General features: G+C 37.2%; 1 pseudogene; it reads left to right on the forward strand.

Annotated features, from left to right (window-relative positions):
• Positions 1–1,845: 1,845 nt before the first annotated feature.
• Positions 1,846–2,140, forward strand: LOC112925840 (small ubiquitin-related modifier 2 pseudogene; annotated as a pseudogene).
• Positions 2,141–25,509: the final 23,369 nt, after the last annotated feature.

Genomic DNA, 25,509 nt, shown 5'->3' on the forward strand with positions numbered 1-25,509 from the left:
TACAACCATCCAAATGTGCTGGGAGAAGAGATTTAGATAGAAACTAAAATGCCAGTGAAGAAGACAGTGCAACTGAGGTTATGGAATAAGAAAATTCACAGTGACTCAACAGAGCAAATGGAAAACACACACACACACACACACACACACACACACACAACTAAAGAAATAGTAAAAGAAATTCTTGAGACTTCAGATTGAAGTTCAGAATATCAGGGTTTGCTTTGCTTTTTACCTTGAAAATAAAAAGAGACTCACACCTAAATTTATTGTGATAAAACAAAGATAAAGGAAAAAAGCAGTAAAACTAAGTTAACTGCAGACCTTGGTTCATCTTCCCTACGCTGGAATTATGCCAAGACAGTGGAGCAAGATCCAGAGTTTTCAGGGAAAAGAGTGTGGCCAGGGATTCCCAACTGTGACAATTTATCATCACAACACTAGGAAATGATAACCATACTCTGAGATATGCAAGTAATCAGAGAGGAAAACACCCATGTCATATTAAAAATACTCAAGGAGGTAAAGGAGATGAACAATAGTGATAACAAGAAAACAAAATAAGGCCCTCAGTGAATAATTACTGTTTAGATGGTTACATGTGACTATAATCTCAAAATGGTTTTAAAATCTGAGAAAATTCTCACATAATCTGAGAGGCAGAGAAAAAAGAAAAAAGCAGGCCAAATTCTTCACATTATATGAAGCACTAAGGCTTTATTGATGGTATTGACAGGTCAATAAATGTTTCCCTATTCTTAGTGAAAGAAGCTCTCCAGTAGACTATGTTTTCCAAATCAGTAGAAAGATAAAATAATTCAAAAAATGAAATAAATACCATGAAACACAAAAAAAGTAAAGAACAATACAAGAGACAACCATGAAACACAATTGCACTAACTAAGATAAGTGCAAACGAATCAAATTCCATCTTTGGAAGAGAACAGTTTTCAAATTGGGCTGGGAAAACAAAATCTAGCTAAATGGTGCCTTCAAAAAACCAGGTAAAATAAATTGAAGTGAAACGTATTTTTTACAGAGATGGACAAAGACACACCAGATGAGCACAAGTAGGAAGCAGAAGTGACGATATTAATACTGGACCAACTAGAATGAAGAAAAAGGAATCACTTGAACAAGGGGACCCATTTCACAAATCAAAAGCAGAATCTAAAACAAAGATGTAATTGCCATGATTAATGAAGGGACCAATGAAACAGCACTAAAACATATGAAGCCAATTCTCTTGGGAATGCTCCTCCAGTGAACAAAACTAAAAACAATGAGGGATTAGCTGCTCTTAAATGAAACAATTCTATTATTTGGGTTTTTTTTTTTTTAAAAGAAGCTCTTAATGTTTAGCTATTTTTCTTTATACTATCTTTTATTTATGTGTTTTCTAGATTATTTTATTGAATGCTTCACTATTATTTCTTGTTGAATAATTATATTTTTAAAGATTTTATTTATTTATTTGTTTATTTATTTATTTATTCATGAGAGACACAGCGGGAGAGAGGCAGAGACACAGGCAGAGGGAAAAGCAGGCTCCCTGTGAGGAGCCCAATGTGGGACTTGATCCTGGCACCCCAGGATCACACCCTGAGCCAAAAGCAACTGCTCAACCACTGAGCCACCCAGAGGCCTAAATAATCTTATTTATTTATTTATTTATTTATTTATTTATTTATTTATTTATAATAATTATATTTAAAGCCAAGGATTTTCGCTGTCCACCCCAGCTGCAACTCCCTCCTGCAGCTCCTGGGGCTGCTCGTCTGCTCACTGGGTGTGGACCTGGTACCCCTTTTGTGAAGAAGCCAGGAGGTGACTCTAGCACTCACTATGGCAAATGAAAAGTCCAAGGATGGAGTCAAGACTGAGAACAAGGATCATGTTAATGTGCAGGTGTCAGGGCAGGATGGTTCTGGGGTGCAGAGTAAGATTAAGAGGCGGACATCACTTAGTAAACTGATGAAAGCCTACTGGGAACCCCACAGTTTGTCCATGAGGCAATTTCCCATTTGATGGGCACCCAGTCAATGAAACAGACACACCTACAGAGCTGGAAATGGAGGATGAAGGTACAGGTGATGCATCCCAGCAACAGACAGAGGTGTCTACTAAAAAGGAAACCTGATACTGTATTCCAGAACTCTGTTCCTCTAAACCAAGAAGACAGTCTCAATCAGAAAACCACAATTTGAATCCACCACATCCTCACTACTACAGTACAGTTTTCTCTGTTTCCCTTCCCCACTCCTTTGTTGTGCATAAAATAACCGTGCATGTGCAGTTACTTTAAAAAAGAGAGAGAGAAAGAAAAAATAAAGCCAAGGATTTTCTTTTAAGTAGAACCTTAACCCGATCTCATTATTTTGTCCAATGTAATGTCTTATCTAATAGTCTGTGGTTTGATTTTAACTTTTTTTTTTTTTTACTCAATACCTATTTAGGAATATCTACTTTTAATTCCTGATTAATTTTATTTGTATATCTACTGCATTCAAAGATTGTGATCTGAATAATTTATATAAATAGTCCATGTTAATTGGGAAAACCTGCAGTCTCTATTTTGCAACATGCAGCATTATCAGTTACCTGAATTTTAAAAATTTTCTACAGTGGGCATGTACTGTTTTTTGTCAGGAGAAAAAATATATAAATTAGTTGATATAAACATACTTCTGCCATATTTAAATCATGACCTGTCTCTTGAAAACATCACTGTGGTTCTTGTTGATGTTAAAGATTAGAAATAATACCAAGAAAAGAAATAGTGCATTGTATTTTCATTTGCTCACATTAAATCCCAGATTTCAAATTATAATCTTGGAATATAAAATAGGAAAATCCTCCTCTATGTAATCACAGAAAAACTATTTTGGCTATTTATAACATCCAAATTCTGTGTAATATGGCCATGAATGGGCATTTTTAGTGCTGTAATTGGTCTCTTTTAGAAAGCAAAGCTGAAATCAATGTGATCTTCTGCTTCTCTATTCTTTTTCCACGAAATGTACCTTGAATTGCTGGACTAGTACAACACACTTTGAAAAATATTTAGCATTTGAAGACAATAGTTTTCTAAATAAAGCAATCGATAAATTGGAAAAATACATGTGCAAAGAATATAAATCACTATATACAGTATAATTGCACTTTCAGTGAATACTACTTACAAAGTATTTTAGGTACAAACTACTAACATATAAAGGTAATACAGGAAAAATATTGATAAATAATTCCACAGATTATAAATTATAACAAATTAGAAGAAATGAATAAATCTTTCGTTATAATTTATTGTATTCTAAGTTCGTCATAATGCGAAATGAACTTTCTCGTTTAAGAAAAAATACAGTCAGGCAGGCTCCAGAAGTTCATTGAATCTATAATTCACTGAACCTTGTCAGTCCATGAATGAGAACTTGTTTCAGGATATTCTACAGAAGAATGTGCTGGAAGTTCTATTCGGGACGACTGGTCCACACATGTCCCACATGTACCAGCTGGGGGAGAGGACACTCTGATTGCACCTCTCATGGGTGCCAGTGGGCAAGGCCTGGGACGGTGTGAAAGGTTTCTCAGGCAAGGCTGATTCTCTGTCACACCCTTTCTTCACTGTATGTGTTGGTTCTCTGCTTCTTTTTTGCATTTCCCTACATTATTAGCAGAGTTTCCGTAACAGGAGGTAAAAGGCACTTGAGATCAGCTTCTCCTTCAACCTTTAAAAGAAGCCCTAGAGATTTTCAGACCTTGAGTCACTGTATCAGAGCAGATTCTAGGGGTAAATTTTTTGTAAGGTGCATGAAAGGATGTGCTAATTGGGACGAGAGAAAGCAAGTGAGTTCCGGGAGGTTCAGTATTGGAGAAGCGTTCTAAGACCCTCCATATCTGAAGACTGAAGCCCAGAAGACATGAACCTCTATGAACAACACAGCTCTAGGCTAAGGGTCCCCAAGGCATGTGGGATATATCCCACTGTGTTGTGGCAGGAAAATATGACAATTCTTTAATTTTTAAACTCCCATTTCTAGATTTGCTGCATTTTCTATGGTGTAGATATTTTTTAGTATCTTTTCTGATATAAAGTTGAACATGGGCATAAATGTGTAAATCACTTCTCTGGAGCAAGTCAGTCATGAGCATGATTATAGAATCACACTAATCCATCTCAGTTTGAAGAAATATCTTGCTTTTGATTGAGTTCCATGGGGCAAGATTTCTCAAATGAGGATCCACAGATGATATATCATAGGGCTCTGAGTTCTCTGGCATAACATATAAATTATGTTTTCACTTTAATGATTATTTAGAACAATCTAACTATAGGGTAGTCTGGACCATCTGATGACTTTATCCTGAGACCTCCTATCCACAACCTCCAAGTTATGAGGGCCCCCAGTTGTGACATTCATCTTCCTTTTTTTCTCTAGCTTCATCTACTCCCTGCATCTCATTCATTCAGTCCCTTGGCTTTAATGCCCTCTATCTTCTCACTGACTCCTAAATTTTTCTGTCCGGCACAGACCTCTTTCCCAAACTCCAGACTCTTGTAGCCAGCTTCTCCTCCACTTGGATGCCTACCAGATGTCCCCAAGTTAAGAAAGTCAGGACTGATGTCCTTCCTTACCGCTCTTTACGCCCACACCTGCTCTACCTATAGCTTCTTTATCTTGAAGACACCTCCGTTTTTCCAGAGTGACCCTTCTAAACTATAAGTCAGATCATGTGATGCCTCTGCTCAAAAAAGCTGCAAGGGTTCCCCTTTCCATTCAGAGTAAAAGCCAAAGTGGCCGCTGTGGTTTCTCAGAGTTTACACAGCCTTGTCCTCATTTCTCCACCATCCACTCCTACTCTGACGCAGTCCTGTGCAACCACACAGATTTCATGTTGTTTCCTACGCACACCAGGTACCTTCCCACCTGGAGGATTTGCCCTGGCCTTCCTTCTGCTGGGATGTCTCTTGGCCTGATATCTGCCCTGGTCCGCCCCCTCACGTCCCACAAGAGTTTTCTCCATTCTCACCTTTTCAGTATGGCTCAGCCCACCTCACTGTCCCCTGCCCCATCTTAGTTCTGGCACTCCTCAAGTCCTGTTCTACCTTTCTTTGTAAAGTCCATTTATCATTTTCCAACACACTCTAAATCTTACTCAGTAATATATCTCTTGTTTTCTGTCTACCCCTGCTAGAGTACAAACTTCGTGAAAACCAGGATCTTGTCTGTTTGTGCACAGTGATGTGCACAATTGCCTAGGACAGTGCCTGTCACATGATATATGATTAGTGCTTTTGGTGGATGAATGAGTGAGTAGATGAATGAATGGATGAATGAGTGGAACATAAGCCAAAACACACATAAGTTTTGTGTTTTTTCATGCTTTAGAGAACAGTGGTGGAAGATGGGGGGTTCACATAGCTCACAGTACAGATTTCATAAAACTCAAAGAGCCCACATCAAGTCAGCATTTGGCCTTGTGTTCCCATTTCAGGCATGTACATGGCATACAATCTAGCCTATCTTGCTCTGTACCAATGAACGATTCATTAGCAGCAACTACTAGAATTACAATGAAGTTTTTTTTTCTTTTTGCAATGCCATAAATAAATAGATTAAGCACCCACTTATTATAGATTCAATAACATCACAATGCTGACCTTATTTTAAGATGAACTAGTCAGCTTTACAAATTACCATGTGACATCTCTTCAAAATATGCACTCAACAACTGCTTGCTGGTAGAGTTTTGGTTAAATAGGAGGTCTATTTACTGAAAAAGCCTTGAAGTTATGAATAACGCTTTGCCTATTGAACTTCTCCAAATACATATTCTCTAAAATTAGTATCTCTCAAGTTACAATACAGAAATAGACTAACGTATAACTGAAACAAAGGCTACTCTTTTCATTTATTAAACTAAATTTGGATGAATAGGTTTCACCTAAACAACAATCAATTATTATATTACATTACTGTTGTTAGTATGATTTTTTTACACGTGTGTTTAATTTTAAAAACTTAGTTTCCTGGTTGTAGAAGAGCCAAACTCCTAGGGTATTTTCATCTAGTTTCATGTTTGTCATAAAAACGTCAGAGTTTGGGACAAATCCCATAAGGAAAAAGATAAAGGATAGGGTATATTGAGGAAAGAAAAAACTAGCGAGGCCAGATTAACATAAGGGAAGTCACAAACTGTCCTTTTCCCATCACCCCATAGAGAGGAAAGCCAAGGCCAGTGTAATTTGATAGACACACAGTGGAGTTTGTCCCAGCGGAGGGACTCTTCCCCATGTGGGTGCCCCTCTTTACTGGACAGGTCTGTGAATGAAGTCTTGTCAACGGCGGTTGGCAGAGCTGCACTAGGGATGCAGGTGGCAGCTGTCTTGGGAGTAGTCTGCAAAGGGCAGCCCAGGCCCTGCTGGCAGAGGAAGGGAACTGCTGACAGAGAGGAAGAAGATGAATCTCCTGGTCCCTTCTTGCTCATTGCCCAGGCAACCCAGCGTGCGCACACGATGATTCTACTCAGTGCATCACAATGTCTGCTGTATTTTAAGTAACAGTATAATAAAAATAATTTAAATCAATAGCAAGTGTCAGTTACTTTCCTATAATGGGTTCTAAAATAATACTCAAGTTTTTAAAATGCTACCTTATAATCACTGACATTTAAAAATAGCCTCACCCACTAAGATATTTTAGTTTACATTTGGCAAATATTTTAGGAGACCTGACCACTGTGTAAGACCAAATAAACCCTCCACTGCAGGAGCTTACATTCTTGTGATCTGGGATGAGTGCATAGCATAAGTAAGCACCTGACTACTTTCTCCTTCACGGCAGTGATATTTTCCTCTGGAGCACTGTGATTTTCCAGACATGAAACTAATGCCAATCAAGAGCCTTGTCAGATAGGAGCTGATACATCTCTAACTTCATGTTCAAACATAGCACATCCTGTGGTGTAGTCAGCAAAAAAATGAATATTTTTTTCCTTTGTCACAAGCCATTGCTATCGGCTTAACTAAAGACTTTTGTGTATCACCTGCTCACTGACCATACAAGGGCAGTGAAATCAATAAAACTGGCATTCTCTCAATTGAGGCCTTTTTAAATTACTCTTCAAAAATGGCATCTGTTTATCTGACAGATGTAAACCCTACAGGATAATTTTATCTCTTTGGTTTTCCAGTCAGATGTATTACGGGACTATTCCAGTTTCCAATAGTTAGGACACTTTTAAAGCAGAGATGACCAATTCCTAGTCCAATTAGTTAAGATGCATTGGCTCTTTAGTTCCAGGAATTGGTGCAACTATTTCATATCCTAAAGAAACAATTATCTTCTCTGTGGAGCATTTTCCACCTCTTGTTCATTATTTTGACCCTGCCACATCAATGAAAATCTTGCGCAATTAGCTAGGTGCATTTGAGGTCCACATACCTGTCCCAGGAAGCTTTGTTGCAAGCTAGTCTTTATAATTACCTTGCATTTTATAAGGAAGAACTTTTCAGTGAAGACCTCTAAGGATTTCCTTTCACCATCTTTTTATATAGTTAGTGTGTTTTAGAATAACAGACTACCACTAAAAATGCAACCTAGATAATTCTCTGGACTTCTAGAGGGGAAGTCAGCCTCAGCTCCCTGCAGAGCCTCATCAGCCTCATGGTTGCACATTGATCAAGGAAACAACTCATTTTATTTGTAGAGCCCTTTGGCAGTTTTCAAAGCATTTCCCTCTGTGATTCAATTTGTTCTTTCCAACAACCCTGGGAAGAATCTATTGTTATTTCTATAGAAAGAATGGAGTTAATCAAGACTAAGAGGAGTGGAAGCTTACCCTGGTAATAAGTGGCAAATGAGGAATCAATGTCTTTTGATCAAAATTGTACTTCCTTCCATGTCATGCTACCTTATGATGTGAGTGTGAGGCACAGCATAAAGCACGTGCACCCTACCAGCTGCTCTACACACATTGGCTCCCTACTGATGATGACTCCCAGTTGGTGAAAGGTTGAAATATGCCTCAGATACACGGTCATGCAATAATCTCATAAATAAGAGGAATATCACTTTACTTAGAAAACGTGTTGGAGTGAGAAATAAAGCTATTATTTTAAAATAGCCTGAAGGTTTATAGTGTTTGAAAATCTATTTTTAATAATCATTTATTTTTTTTATTACTAATTTACTCTAGTACTGTTCAAATTTCCCCTGAAGGATTTCTGGTAGGGAAGCAGATTGAGTTACAAAGGCAAAAATAAATCACATGCAGATTAATATTAAATACTGTCAATACAGCTTCTGATATATGACACTTTTGTGGCCCTTGGATTATAACTACCTTCTACCAGTAGGAAGAAGATGAAAGGAAGCATATTGAAAGATTAAAGAAAACCAAAGGAATACTCTTTAAATCCAGTGGCTCTCAGCAAGTTTGGAACTAGGGTGAGTGGGTGAGGACTTGCCTTAGGCTCAAAGTTTAAGGTTGCTAAAAGACTCAATGGTGAAGAAAAGTAATATTTTAATGCAGTCTCTTGAAAAATCAAATGAATGCAAAAAATCCATGATAAATAAAATATTAAAAACTTTAATAAAGTCAGAATTAGCATTATTGATTTTTCCTTTTGCTACTAGCTCCAGTCTGGCTTGGCTCGACACTGTTACTGACCCTCTCTTCATTTAAAATTTTGATATCTCATTCGTGATGGATTTTTCTACATACATTCTGGTTTTCAAAATATTGCATTAGAATATAATTTACAAATTTCACACAGAAGATGAGTGCTTATATACCTCACCCTAGTCCTGGCTCTCTCCATCAGTGACAGATCTTGGGCTGTGCAGGTCTATCCTAAGCATGGGGATTTCCCACCTCCCCCAGCCCTTTCAGAGTCTAACTCACCATACCCCTCACTGCAACTGAGACTGCGTTCTTTTAGATACAACAAACTAAAGGAACCAAATAAACAGCAGATGTATAACAAATGCCCTACAATGCAGGTTCCCTTCCACCACAGGCCAGGAAATCTGAGTAACCGAAAGCATCTCCTTGCTCAATATGTATTTCCTTTTATGACTTCATGAACAAAAATGCAAATGTACTAAGAATTAAGCACACAAACAAATCTGCCCCTCTGCATGTGCAACAAAAAGGCCTTTTTAAAAACTTCAACAAAAGTTCTGTCTTTCCACATCTGTCAGGAATGTCCAACACAACCATCTCTCAAAGACCAAACAGCCTGTAGCAGAATCTCCCAGGGTGTGCATTAAGAAGCTCCAAGGTCAGGCCAGCTAGACAGCTGTTTCTGAGAGGCAGGAAACCAGATGAAGGGTATTAAGGAGGCCCACAGTGCACATGCCTAACACTGTTAAGACTCCTTGCCTGGAGGGGTATGTAAACCAGGTGTGGCAAAGTGGGAAATTAGTAAATGCAGTGGGGAGAGTGGGGTAAACAGTATCTAAGAGGAGAGATGTATTCAGCCATAAAAAATAATGAAATCCTTTCACAGAGATAGAACAGACAATCCTAAAATTTGAATAGAACCACAAAAGATCCTGAATAGCCAAAGTAACCTTAAAAAAAAAAAAAAAAAAAAAAAAAGCAAAGCTGGAAGCATCACAATTCCAGACTTCAAGTTTTGTTACAATGCTGTGATCATCAAGACAGTATGGAACTGGCACAAAAATAGACACATAGATCAATGGAACAGAATAGAGAACCCCAGAATGTATCCACAACTGTATGGTCAATAAAGAAGGAAAGAAGACCCAGTGGAAAAAAAGATAGTCTCTTCAACAAATAGTGTTGGGAAAACTGGACAGTGACATGCAGAAGAATGAGCCTGGACCACTTTCTTACACCATACTCCAAAATAAATTCAACATGAATGAAAGCATAAATGTGAGACAGGAAGCCATCAAAATCCTAGAGGAGAACACAGGCAGCAACCTCTTAGACCTTGGCTGAAGCAACTTCTTACTAGACGTGTTGCCGGAGGCCAGGGGAACAAAGGCAAAACTAAAGTATTGGGATTTCATCAAGATAAAAAGCTTCTGCACAGTGAAAGAAACAATCAACAAAACTAAAAGGCAACTGACCTACAGAATGGGAGAAGATATTTGCAAATGACATATCTGATAAAGGGTTAGTATCTAAAATTTATAAAGAACTTACCAAATTCAACACCCTGAAAAACAAATCATCCAGTTAAGAAATGGACAGAAGACATGAATAGACATTTTTCCATGGAGATATACACATGGCTAACATCACTCATCAAGGAAGTGGAAATCAAAACAACAATGAGGTATCACCTCCCACCTGTCATGATGGCTAAAATTAACAACACAGGAAACAACAAGTGTTGGCAAGAATGTGAAGAAAGGGGAAAACTCTTATGCTGTCCATGGGAATTCAAACCGGTGCAGTCACTCTGGAAAACAGTATGATTTCTCAAAAAGTTAAAAATATAACTACCCTAACTACCCTACCACTAGCAATTACACTACTATTTCTTTACCCAAAATATACAAAAATTGCAGAAGGGATACGTGCACCCTGATGTTTATAGGGGGATTATGAACAAGAGCCAAACTATGGAAAGAGCCCAAGTGTCCATTGACTGACAAATGGATAAAGATGTGGTATATACACGCACACACACACATACACAGAGGAATATTACTCAGCCATCAAAAGGAATGAACTACTATTTGCAAGGATGTGGATGGAACTAGGGTGTATTATGCTAAGTGAAATAAGTCAGTCAGAGAAAGACAAACACCATATGATTTCACGCATATGTGAAATTTAGGAAACAAAACAGATGGGAAGGGGAAAAAAAGAAAGGGAGAGAGAAGCAAACCATAAGAGACTCCTAATGATAGAGAACAAACTGAGGGTTGCTGGAGGAAAGTGGGTGGAAGTGTGGGCTAAATGGGTGATGGGGATTAAGTGGAGCACATTGTTATGATGAGCACTGGGTGTTGTATGTAAATGATGAATCACTAAATTCTACTCCTGAAACCAGTATTGTACTATATGTTAACTAACTAGAATTTAAATAAAAATTTGGAAAGAAAAAAAAGAGAATGAAATCTTGTCATTTGCAATGACATGGATGGAGCTTGAGAATATTATGCTAAGAGAAATAAATCAGTCAGAGCAAGACAAATGCCATATGATTTCACTCACATATGGAATTTAAGAAATAAAACAAATGAGCAAAGGGAAAAAAGAGAGAGGGAGACAGAGAGACAGAGAGAGGCAAACAAAGAAACAGATTCTTAACTACAGAAAACAAACTGATGGTTACCAGAAAGGAGGTTGTTGGGGGGCTGGGGGAAATAGGGGACGGGGATTAAGAGTACACTTATTATGATGAGCACTGAGTAATGTATGGAATTGTTGAATTACTATATTGTACATGTAAACTAATATAACACTATATGTTAATTACTCTGGAATTATAATCAAAAACTTAATTTAAAAAAAGAGCAGGAGAAGATGGAGATGAGAGCCTTGGCAAGGGAGTGCTTCTAGGAGATGAGTGAGAAACCAGGCAAGAGGGGCCATGCCATATGTACACACATGATTGCAGGTACCCAGGACTGCAGACCATTGACTGGTCCAGGTCCAGGCAAATAAGACCTCGAGGATGTTGCTTCCTGTAATCCCGGACCTTTTTAGACAACACTCCCTCACTGTGACAATCATGGGACGGTGTTGGGCAGGAGGGGACGGAGTAGCATTTGACACATGAGCTGAAGGAGGGATTGTAGGGGCACAGACCATGGGAGGGCACAGATTGTCAGCACAGGTGTTCTGCAACCAGCTGCGGAGGGGCTGTGCTCGGCACCTGGATGATTTGGGTGATCACCATAGGGCCTGTGCGTCTCCAGTGACCGTAAGTGGGGAGGCAAAATGTGAATTAGTGTCATAGTGCAGATGGAGATCCTCGGGTTCAGCTGGTGTAGCTGCCTCATCTCTTTCCCACAACAGCCTACAAAGTGTGAGATTTTGACCCTAAATTACAGAGAAGGAAGCAAGTTCAGAAAGGTTCATCAGCTTGTCGAAAGTCATGCAATGAATAAGTGGCAGAGGTGAGACCCAAATACAGTCTGTTTGACCTTAAAAACCATGGTCTTTCCACCATAACACAAAACTTCAAAACTTCTTTTGCAAAACGCTAAAAATATAGACAAATACTTACACCACTAAGGCCACTTGAAAATAGAGAATTATTGCAAGCAAAGAGCAAAAACAAAAATTCAAGTTCTAAACTGGGAAAAGGTCAATAAGACTCGATGACCTCAAATTAAACTGATATCCCAAAGTGAAAGATATCAATAAGGCTTGACAATGCTTTGAATACACAATGACCTTGATTTCAACAATAGAAAGACACCAAGTTTGATATCAACTCAAAGATACCAATTTAAGATGCTCAGAAGAAATAAAAGTCACATTAGGATATCACCGACTCTTTCCTCTATAGTCTATATTTTGCATGCCATTCTGTTATGAAAGATTTTAAAGCTTTGCTCTTTTTTTGCAAATGCATTGCATTGCCTTCAGGTTGGAATCAAGCACTGAATATATAAACCACAAATATGTTTAGGTTTTGGACTGAAGAATTAGATATTTTAGGAATTTCACAGTAAAGTTTCCAAAATCTAATTCTACCAAAAAAATCAACATTTTATGATTTGGACATAAATAAGATTCCAATTTTTACTGTCAGTAAAAAATGTCAGGAAGATGAATTCAAATAGGTAATGTTTTTAAAAAGATGTGAAGAGGGGCATCTGGGTGGCTCGGCGGTTGAGCATCTGCCGTTGGCTCAGGTCATGATCCTGGAGTCCTGGGATCGAGTCCCACATCAGGCTCCCTGTGGGATGCCTGCTTCTCCCTCTGCCCCTGTCTCTCTCTCTCTCTCTCTCTCTCTCTCTCTCTCTCTCTCTGTCTTTCATGAATAAATAAATAAGATCTTAAAAAAAAAAAAAAAAGACGTGAATAGATCCTATGGCAGCCATGAGACTGCATCTCACGGCTTCTAAGTACAAGAAGCATAACTGACTAAGAGCCCAACTACTTGTTCTAAAATTCATCACCATATTTGAGACAAAACCATGCTTCTCATGGACTGTTCCCAGCCAGCAACTGAGCATAGCAGGGGTGCGAGGGCAGGCCCGTTTGAGGACACATGGGTCTCCTGAGAGATGACTGTTTTTCAAAGACCCCCTGACAGTCTTGCTGCACCTTCCTTACAGGCTGCCTGGGGATCTGGAACATGTCACATGTCCCACTCAGCCTTCCTTCATATCCCCTTCATTCGGGGGCAGGCTTGCAGTGTAGTCTGATAGCTCCCTGGCTTTTCCCAGCTCCTAGCTCCTCCATTTTCTATTTTATTAACCCAATAAAATCCTCATATTGAATTTGTCTCAGTGTCTGCTTCCCAAAGGCCATGGGCAAACACAAAGTATAAATATGAGGAAAAATTAGGATAGCTTATTTTTTTATATTTTGTATTTATTTCTAAAGCTTTAGAGCTCAACACAGTTTCTTCAATCAAATTTTCCAAAAGAACACATGAATCAATGAATATTACAGTAAAAAAAAAAAAAAGTGTGGAATACACAGTTTTTAATGCTACCAACCTTACATATTTCTTACAGTGTTTTATTCATAGGGAATAGGAAATGTATCTACTGAAATATTTGGTTTAAAAAAGTGTTCCTAATCCTAACTGGAAACCAAATATGTTTTAGGCATACATTAAAAAGGGTTTCAACTCACTGTGTCAATATGGATTAGATAACATATAAATCTGTAATACTGCAAAAGAAGTAACAAGTACTTCTGTTACCTTACTTTTCCATCATTTGTAATGCTATCACGTCCTAAATATGGGACTTGGAAACCACCCTTCATTTTCCAAAATAGCATGAAAACGTCAAATCTACATTACCACCAGCTGAGTGGGTGCCTTGGAAACCATGCCGGAGCCTTTACTTTCCAGTAACAATCCTTTTATTCTTGCCGGCAATTCTAGGATGCTCACGAAGAGCCAAATGTTATCACAGTTTAGCCTAAGCAGAAAATAAAAGTCCCTTGTGTGCTTATCTTATCATTTTTAATAAAGCACTTTCTCACTTTCATACAAGCTAGACAAAGTTAATTAGCTTGGATATGAGAAGCTGTTCCTTGTCCTCTTTCCCCTCCAAGCTCTAATTAATATTAATGAGTAAGGGGATAAAATTACTAAGTACTCCTATAATTGTACTAGTGGATCATTTCCATAGGATGATCCTGAAATCCAGATAAATGGGACTAAATATGGACTGTCAACCATGAGAGAATTGACAGGCCTTGGTATAGATTTCACTGAAGACCCTGATAAGAGGGCTCTCCCCACCTTGGGGGATGGATTTAAGAGGATTATTGTACAGAAACTGATTGATTTACTAACATGAATGTTCCCCTTTTCTCTTCATTTTTATTGCTTTGATTTTTCCTCCCATTTGGCAGGGAGAAGCAGTGGGATTTTCCGCCATGCAGACTGTTTTAACTCTTTCAGTTGCAAAGGTTTTTGGCTTTTATTCCAACTTCCAGGCGGCTAGGAGACAAAAAAAATAAAAATAAAAAATAAATAAATAAATAAATAAAAATAAAATATCCATATTTTTTCAATCTATCTCTAAAGAAGGATTCAACGAATGTGATAAAATGGGAAGCTTTTTTTGAAACTTAGCAATCATGTCAAGATTTTTTTAAAAACAAGGCCTGAGCTCCTTTAGCTCCCCTGTGGGCAGCTGAAAGTCATCTTCTGCAAATGTCTCAAGCACAATTTGAGTTGAGAAGGTATTTTCAGCATGTTAATTAGGCTGCCGCACCCTTCAATGAAGGAAACCCACAGTCCCTAGGGAACTACACCGACCAGTTGTCTAACTGCCTTGGCTCTTTACATCTGGGACTGCAAGTACTGAGTGTGACCTGAGGTGTTTCCGAAGGGTTAAACATTGCTACTTTCCAACTGAATATTTAAACCAGGCATCTTGTGGGAGTGCGAGGTCTAAAAAATGAGAAAAGTTTATGAGAAAACAAAGACGCATCTCCTAAAAGGAAAGCTATTATGTTAGAGTAAAACAATGCTAATTTATACTGAAGTGTAAAAATACTCACAAAGGCTATAATTGTATTTGTTAAGAACCTTTATAAGGGAGAGAAGGTCTTCTGCAGATATACATACTTGGAGTGTTTCCGCATCTTTCTTGGGTGCCATGACGAATAGACAGACAATATGGTTGACAGAAAAAAAAAAAAGATCTCGGTTACACTTACAACTAATTAAGGATATGGCTAGGATTCATACAAATGGTGGAAAGTTCTTTACAAACATTTCAGCTCCACATGTCTCCCTCGCTACTGTCTTTGTTACTGATTCTGGCCTCATCAGGGAAGCCATTCATAAACAAAGGGGCCTTGGAGAGGGTGGAAACCAAACTTGGAAGGGTTTGTGGGATAATCTCAGGGTTATTAATAAAAATGATGGAGTGAGGCTCGCTAATGTATGTCTGCTGTGTCTCCCCTGACCTGGCCAATTGGGCAAACACCACGCAGCTCTTCTCCTGGTGAGGTGGTATTTGGGAACCATGTTTGCTAGCAATTTCGGAAGGCTGCTACTTTGATAGTTCCTCCTGTCCATTGCTTTTTCCAAAAGGGTATGAGATTAGAACAGGTGGCTAAGGGAGTAGCACTTCACCCCACTTTTCTACACTCTGAATTGCTATTTGGACAGAGCTGGACTATAGGTCACAAGTAAATCTAACTCCGAATACTCCAGAAAGAAAGAGAGACTAAATAGAGTAAGCATTTCCTTAGATTAAATGCTAATGATAAAAGCATTCCTTTGCCGAAGAATATTTTTTCTGCATGCCATGCTATGCTAATTTATAATACAAGCATACCTCATTTTGCTGCACTTTGGTTTACTGTGCTTTGCAGATGTGTTTTCTACAAATTGAAACTTTGTAGCAGCCCTGAGGAGCCATTTTTTTTCCAACAACATTAACTCCCTTCATGTCTCTGGGTCACATTTTGGCAATTCTCATAATATTTCAAACATTTTCATTATTATTACAGTATTTATTATGGTGATTTGTAAGCAGCAGTCTTTGAGCTGTTATAATTGCTCTTGGGTGCCATGAACCACACCCACATAAGACAGCAAGCTTCATCGATAGATGTTGTGTGCATACTGACTGCTCCACCAACCGGCCACTCCTCCATCTGTCTCCCTCGCCTCATGCCTTCCTGTTCCCTAACACACAGCAGTATTGAGGCTGGGCCAATTAATAACCCTACAGTGGCCTCTATGTTTCAAATGAAAGGACCAGTCATATGCCTTTCACTGTAAATCAAAAGCTAGAAATGATTAAGTCTAGTGAGGAAGGCATGTCAAAAGCTGAGATAAGCCAAGATAGAGCCCTTGAACCAAAAACCAAGCTGTGAATGCAAAGGAAAAATTCTTGAAGGAAATTGAAAGTGCTACTCCACTGAACCCAGGAGAATCCTTATTGCTTATATAGAAAAAATTTTAGTGGTCTGATCAAACCAGCATCAACATTCCCGTAAGTCAAAGCCTGATCCAGAGCAAGACCCTGACTCTCTTCCATTCTCTGAAGGCTGAGAGAGGTGAGGAAGCTGCAGAAGCAAAGTTAGAAGCTAGCAGAGGTGGGTTCATGAGGTTTAAGGAAAGAAGCCATCCCGATTACATAAAAGCACAAGGTAAAGCAGCAAGTGCTAATGTAGAAGCCATAGAAAATTTTCCAGAATATCTAGTTAAGATCATTAATGAAGGGGCACCTGGGTGGCTCAGGGGTTGAGCTTCCGCCTTCGACTCAGAGCCTGATCCTGGGGTCCTAGGATTGAGTCCCACATCATGGGGAGCCTGCTTCTCCCTCCGCCTATGTCTCTGTTTCTCTCTGTGTCTCTCATGAATAAATAAATAAAATCTTTTTTAAAAATCATTAATGAAGGTAGCTGCCCAAACAACAGATTTCAGTATAGATGAAACAGCCTTCCATTGGAAGATGATGCCACTTAGGACTTCCATAGCTAGAGAGAAGTGAGCCCTGGCTTCAAGGTTTCAAAGGACAGGCTCTCATTAGGGCTAAGTCAGTTGGTGACTTTAAGTTGAAGCCAATGCTCATTCACCATTCTGAAAATCCTAGGGTCTTAAGAATAATGCTAAATCCACTCCGAGCTCTCTAAATGGAACAAGAAAGCCTGTATGACAGTACATCTGTTTGCAAAATAGCTTACCAAATATTTTGAGCCAGTGTTGATACCTATTGCTCAAGAAAAAAAAAAAAAAGATTTCTTTCAAAATATTACTGTTTCTGAACAATACACCCAGTCACCCAAGAACTCTGATGAAGATGTACAATACAATTATCGTTTGTGCACCTGCCAATGCACAATCCATTCTACAACTTGTGGATCAGGGAATAATTTCAACTCTCAAGTCTTATTGTTTAAGAAATATATATCTAAGGCCATAGCTGCCATAGTGATTCTTCTGATGGATCTGGGTAAAATAAATTGAAAACCTTCTGGAAAGGATTCACCATTCTAGATGCCATAAAAGACATTTGTGATTTGTGGGAAATGGTCAAAATATCAACATTAATAGAAGTTTGGAAGAACTCCACCCTCGTGGGTGACTGGGAGGGGTTCAGTGGAGGTGGTAACAACAGATGTGGTGGAAACAGGAGAATTGGAATTAGAAGTGGATTCTTTTTTTTTTTTTTAATTTTTATTGGTGTTCAATTTACCAACATACAGAAAAACACCCAGTGCTCATCCCGTCAAGTGTCCACCTCAGTGCCCGTCATAGAAGTGGATTCTAAAGATGTGACTGAACTACTGCAATCTCATGACAGAGCTCATCTTACGGATAAGCAAAGAAAGTGATTTCTTGAGATGGAATCTACTCCTGGAGAAGATGCCAAAAAGATTGTTGAAATGACAACAAAGAATTTACAATATTACATAAACTTAATTGATATAGCAATGCAGAGTTTGAGAGAATCAACTCCAATTTTGAAAGAAGTTCTACTGTGGGTAAATGCTATCAGACAGCATTGCACGCTACAGAGAAATTGTTTGAGAGTCAATGAATGCAGCAAACATCACTGTTGTCTTATTTTAAGAAAATTGCCACAGCCACCCTACCTTCAGCTGCCATCAACTTCGAAACAACACCCTCTACCAGGGAAAGATTACAACTCACTGAAAGCTCAGATGATGGTTAGTGTTATTTAGCTATAAAGTATTTTTTAATTAAAGTATATTCATGATTTCTTCAGACAATATGCTATTGCACATTTAATAGGCAGCAGTATAGGGTAAAAATGTTTATATGCACTAGGAAACCAAATAATTCATTTGAGTTGTTTTATTGCAATATTCACTTTATTGCTGTGATCTGGAAGTGAACACCCAATACCACCAAGATATATCTGTACTGCCCCTATGGTAACAGCAGAATAAGTGGCCAGCAACAAAGAATAATTTCAAGGGCTTTAGAATTTTTTCCTGTCCTATTAACCTTTGTTTCACAATTAAAAACAAGGTTTACAAAGTGATTTTTTTCCAAGAGAATCTTAAATTCACATTAAGTCAATCACAAAAAAAAATCCTCATTTAAAAAAATGAAAAAGCTCACCATATGCCTTTGTGCCTTCAATCATGTGTTGAAATTCTTTTCCTTCTTAACCTATTTATTGTTACTACTACTGCTACTACTATCATTATAAAGATAGAAAGACTTCTGAAAATACTATTTATGAGGGAAGTAGAAGCAAAGAGTTTTAGAAACTCAAATTTACTATACAATCTGAGGTCTGGGGAGTTCTTTGAAATTTTGGTTTTTTATAAATCTCCAAGTTTTAGTAGATAGATAATGTAATGGTGGAAGTGGTTTTGTTGGCTGGAAATTGGGACATTTGTGGCTTCTCTTAGTCTAAGATGACCTAAGTTCGCTATATCCACCTTTTAAAAAGTGAAAAAAATAACAAATATTTAATATATGTTTGTTATTTTATTATCATTATTCTTCTATAATTAACTCATCCAATTAAATAATCATTGATCATGCACAAATTCAGAGATTCTAAAATTATAGTGATTTGCTATTTAGGTTTCTAGAGACTTGAGTTAAAGCAGAAATTTAATCACATATTTTGACCAAATATTGAGATCAAAGCCAAATTTCACTGCATCCCTATAAAAATGACAAATTTCTGATAGGATGGATCAAGAAAAGAGAGAGAGGGAGGGAGGGAGAAATACAAATAAATGAAATCAAGAATGAAAAATGAGGGGTGCCTGGGTGGCTCGGTCGGTTAAGCTTCTGCCTTTGGCCCAGGTCATGATCCCAGGGTCCAGCCTCTCTGCTCAGGCGGTAGCCTGCTTCTGCCTCTCCCTTGGCCTGCCACTCTGCCTACTTGTACGCTCTTTCTCTCTCTGCTTCTGTCAAATAAATAAAATCCTTTAAAAAATGAAAAATGAAAGGGAAATAATACCATGAAAAATTAATGCCAACACATTTTAAAATGTAGACAAAATCAGCAAAATTCTTGAGTGATATAATTTAACCAAAATTAACTCAAATGGTGAAATAGAAAGCTGAGTATTTCTACAACCACTAAAGAGACTGCAAATCTTCCCACAATGACATCAGTCTCAGATGGTTTTAGTCAGGTTTTACAAAATCTTCAAAGAACAGATATTTTCAATTTTATATAAACTTTCCAGTGAATCAAAAAAAGAGAACAATTCCCAACTAATTTTGGTACCAAGTCCAAAAAATGACACTAATGAGAAAGAAAAATTTGTAATCTAATGTTTATAAACATAGATGCCAAAATCCTACACAATTAATAGTAAACGGACTCTATAAACATATTTGAGAATTATGAATATAAGTGAATTTCCTTAACATAACAGACTACATCTACAACAAAACTTACAAGAATATGATTATTAATGGTGAAACATTAGAAGTTTCTTCTTAAAACCCAGAATAAAACCAGGGTTTCTACTACGACCACATTTATCCTTCATTATCCTGGAGACCTTATCAAGCAAAGTAAGGGTGAGGGGAAGAGAAAGATTATAAAGAATAGAAAAAAAGAACCCAGCTGTTATTACTTGTATATGATATGGTTGCTACATAAAAAGTTCAAAAGAATATATATATACAAATTATAAGAAAAGTATAGAGAGGTTTCTGTATATAAGTTCAATAGAACTAAGTTGATTAATTTCTATACAATGATCAAGGGAAGCTGCTTGACTGGTGTTAGTGCCTCAAAATCTTGGAAGAGGGGGCCCACAGAAGGGGATCAGGCCTCTGAGAAGGGGGTCTACTCAGGTGGCAGTTATGCCTCTAACAGGAGACAATTAAGCAGACTGAGAGAGAAGAAAGCTGGAAATTGAACCCACAACTCCTGCCATGGTAAAGACTCATTGCCAGAGTGATACTGGCAAGGACAGCAGAGCAGAGATGAAGGTTCTTCTTCCCCCTTGTCTTTCACTTTCCTTCCAGTATCCCTTATTGGAGAACTTAAAAAGAAGCCATTTGGCAAAGGAGAACTACAGTTTGCCAAGACCTAGCCCAGCATCATATGGCAGAGTGTGGAGGGATGGGCTTGGAACAAGAGACAACAGCTTAATAATCTAGACCACTCTTGTCTAATATATATTAATATTTAATATTTAGGGATCCAGAATATTAGAATATTTAGAACATTTAATTATGAAATGACATTAAAATAGGCTTAACTACATGGAGAAATACACTGTTCTCACTGCTAATAGAAAACATCCCAAAATTTATCTATAGGCTCGATGTAATTCCAATAAAAATCCCAGCAAGCTTATTTTTTGGTGAGATACTCAAAGTAGGATTCTAAAATTTATGCAGAAAAGCAAAAGCCCAAGAAGAGTGAAGCCATTTCTAAAGAAAAAAATAACAAGGTATTAAATTATTATTTTGCAAATTTTGGAAATTTTTCTAAGTTGGTTTACTGAAGTATAACGTGTATATAGTAAAACTCAGCCTTATTAGTTATTCAGTTTTGAGTTTTCACAAATAATGGTCTATAATCAAGATAGAGAAAATCCCCATTACCTCCTCTCCCAAATTCCCTGTCCCCTTCTCCGATTCTCAGACCCTAAGAACCTCTGATCTGATTTATCTCCCCATAGTTTTAACTTTTCCAGAATGGTCATTTTAAAAATAAGCTTTCTGATACAGAATTAAACATACTTACTAAGGAAACAAAGCTAAAAGCCTAGAAATAGATCAGTGCACATAAGAAAATGGTATATGACAGAAATGGAATTGCCCATCCATGGGAGAAGGCAAGATTTTTCAGTAAATGATGCAGAAATAATCGGCTTATCCACATGGAAAAAATGAAATTGGATATCTCTCTCATCTCATGCACAAAATTTAATGGATTAATGACTTAAATATAAAAGATATGTATAAAAGCCTTTTTAAAAACAAACTTTCAGAAGAAATATTAGACGCTATCTTTCTTACTTGAAGACAGAACAATATTTCTTAAACGAGACTCAAAATCCACTAACATAAAAGACTGATAAACTTAAAGAAATTAAAATTAAGACTTACTGTTTTTCAAAAGACACTATTATAAAAAATTTAAAATAATCCACAATCTGAGAGAAGATATTTACCATACATATTACTGGTGAAAGAGTAAAATCTATCAGTGTAAAGAAGCCTTGTGTTTTAATAACAAAGAGATCAGCAATTCAGTGGGAATTGGGCAAAGCACCAAACAAGCATTTTATAGAAAAGAAATTTAAAATGGCTGATTTCGATAGATGGATAGACAGGTAAATACGTAGATTAAAAGATGCTTAGTTAGGTAAACACCAAAACCAAAAACACATGATGTTCACTGGAAAAATCCACAAGGGCTCTAACAATACCAAGTGTTAGAAAAGATGCAGAAGAATGAAAACAGCAAAGGACACTGTTGATGACAGTGTGACTTGGCATCACTTTAAAAAGTTGAGCATTTGAGTTTCCTGCAATCCAGAAATTTCATTCCCAGGTATATACTTGTGAATATGTGTTCTAGTAGTCATTCATGGAAATGTTCACAAGAGCATTATCTGATATTTCAAAACATTCAAAATGACCCAGGTATGGACTAACAAGAGGATGAATACATTTATTGGAGGATATTCACATGAAATATACAGTAGTGAAAATGAATATTTTGCAGCTAAATAAAACGAGATGGATGGATCTTAGCAATAATTAATTATTCAGTAAAAACAAACCAAATTACCGATTGCATTACAAACTACAAATGTATTACAAATTGTAAATGTATTAATTCTATTTATAATATAAATTGCATTTGTATTAATACAAATTACATTTGTAATAATAAATTAATACAAATTAATGTGTTATTAAATGTAATAATTCTATATTATTAAATGTAATTAATATGTTTTAAAAGTAATACAAATTATTTTTTAAAATATTTATTTATTCATGAGAGACACACAGAGAGGCAGAGACACAGGTAGAGGGAGAAACAGTTTCCACGCAGGGAGCTGGTCGCGGGACTCGATCCCAGGTCTCCAGGACCAGGCCCTGGGCTGAAGGCGGCGCTAAACCACTGAGCCACCTGGGCTGCCCTATACTTACAAATTATTAGCATATAGTACATTAAGTATTATAACACTGTTTAAGGCTCAAAACCAAGTAAAAGTGAACAAGATAATGTTTAAAGATCCATGAATATGGGGTAAACTACAAGGATTTCAGGGTAGTAGCTACCTCTGGGGGAGGGAGACAAGAGGTGGGAACATGAAAACACACAGGTTACTTCAATGATATTGGCAGGGTCTTAGTTCATAATTTGAATAGAGGGCTCACAAGTGTTTATTTTATTATTATGTTTATAGATTAAGAAAATGTTACATAAATTCAACTACTCTATGATAAAAGCAAGCCAGTCAGTGAAAAGGAACATTTTTTTAAAGGTGCTTGACTTTAAAAAAAATTTACTAATTTTTGGTTCTAAAATATCTTGCTTTTCAAGATATTTGTCACCAATGTTAAACATTTGAAGATGAATTTAAATTTGCATTGCAAATTTAGAAATTAAAGACTAATTTCTTATTTAAATAGTTGATAATTTTACCTCTGAAGCTATCAGGGCACATCAGAGTAAGAATGTGTAGAGGTGGTTTCCTTTTGAAATTGTAGTACAGTGTGCTCTGAGCACTTTTGGAGAACTACAGGGAGATGTCTTCTTTCTGAGAGAGAAGTAAATGTACTGTATCAAAATCATAGAAAACAATCTTCTATGTTCTCTTTTGTAAATATTGATGCTTTGGGGACATAATTACTATTTCCCTTGTGCTTCTCGTTTTTAAAATACACTTTTTTTTTCAATAAAGATTTACTTGTTGGCCCAGATCTGTCAAAACCTGGTTTAATATTCTCTTTAAATTCCTGTGATAAATACAAGCATAAAGATTCATTTCAATGTCATGATTACTCTATGGATCAATGAGTATAACAGATTAAGTGTGAAGTTAGTATAAACTGTATTATCTTTGAGGAGTTTTAAAAATCTTTTAGTCAGCAAAAGAAAACCAACAACTCCATGATCAGACACAAAACATAACAATATGATTAATACTTTTTATGTTTCACACATTTTTCCTAAGCATGTTCAGTATTTTTATTGAAACCATCTGGCATCCCAATTTTCTGCTTTATTTTTGTTTTGCCCATATTTTTTTTACCTACTTATTTTTTTTTAAAGATTTTATTTATTTATTCATGAGAGACACAGAGAGAGGCAGAGACATAGGCAGAGGGAGAAGCAGGCTCCATGCAGGGAACTTGATGTGGGACTCGATCCTGGGACTCCAGGACCATGCTCTGGGCCAAAGGCAGGCACCAAACCGCTGAGCCACCCAGGCACCCCTACCTACTTAGTTTTAATGTAATTTTTTCTTGTTTATTGATCTTATATTTGTGAGTGTTCTTAAGCCCATTTCAAGAAGATTTCAGATGTAAATGAATAAAATAATTGATAAAATACACTATATGCCTATACCTACATACTATTTAAATAAGAAACTAGGAATAGTTAAAGTTGAAAGATTCATTTTACCTACAGAAAGGAGGTTGCCTGTTCAGGAAGATTTGGAGTAAATTGCAGGGTATGCTTGAGAAGGATAGAATAGCAGAGGAGCCAACCCAGGTACCCAAGACTAACCAGTGGATGAAACCATGATATGATCCTATCAAAATATTGGTGTATCTGTATAAATACATGGTTGGAAATTCCTATAAAGATGAACATGGGAAGAAAAAAAAGATGAACGTGGGAAAATATAAATGCTAGACAACAAAGATGCTCTTAAAAGAAGAGAACTCAGAGGACAGCTGGAAGGAGACATCTCTGTACAATATTGACTGGGCATCATGTGCTAAGACCTACTATATAATAATCAATTCCAAAACATAAAATAGCCTATGTGTAAAATAATCAATTCCAAAACCACGCTATGGGGTAAGCATCACTGTTCTTATTTTACAAATGAGCAAGTTGAAAATTAAAGAGGCAAAGTAATCTGCCTAAGGTTTCATAATAAGTTTGATCTTATGAATTTTGTACCACCATACAGGGCATAAGAAATACATTTTTTTCTAGTTTTCTAAATCAAATTTAATTGCAGTACTGGATTTCTGACTAGTCTAGACTCCTACAAAAATCCCAAGCGAATTCTGCCATCCAAAATAAATCCTGTGGCCTTGATTCACACTAGTAACCAGAGATGAGCCACTATTCAAAGTCCCATGATGTGTTAAACGCAGCGAGGCACTCAAAGGTCTTTCTGAAATCTGGGAACCTTGGTGTCTAATGAGGTCTTCTCAAGGTCCTACATACCATTCCCCTCTTAAATCTGAGCAATCCTTCCTTCTTTGACTCCCAGGTACTACCAGAAAGGGAGCTGGCTTCCATTCCCTTCTCTCTTAGAGATGCTCTTTCAATATTAGCCCTTCCAACCTGAGTACTGCTCCCCAAACTCTACAAGCATTCAGAAATTACAACCACCAGAAAGCCAGAATTCAGGTAACAGGTAACGCATAGTGGCAGGTTGCAGTCAAGTGGGTGTAGTTACCACAAATTAAAAATACACCTTGGTAAAAACTTCTAGATGTTGTATAGTGTTATACAAAAACAAAACAAAACAAAACAAAACCAAAACCCACAAACACTTTATTGGACCCTGTTCATAGTTTTAAAGCTTAAGAGCAAGAGAGATTGGGGGAAATTATCCTTAAATCTAATCTCAGGAAATGCCAATTGGACAGGGTAAATTGGCCTCGTGAGTGCTGCCTATCACCCCGCCTTTGACTGTATA

This window comes from Vulpes vulpes, chromosome 5 (genome assembly GCF_048418805.1).
Source record: "Vulpes vulpes isolate BD-2025 chromosome 5, VulVul3, whole genome shotgun sequence".
NCBI classification, from domain to species: Eukaryota; Metazoa; Chordata; class Mammalia; order Carnivora; family Canidae; genus Vulpes; species Vulpes vulpes.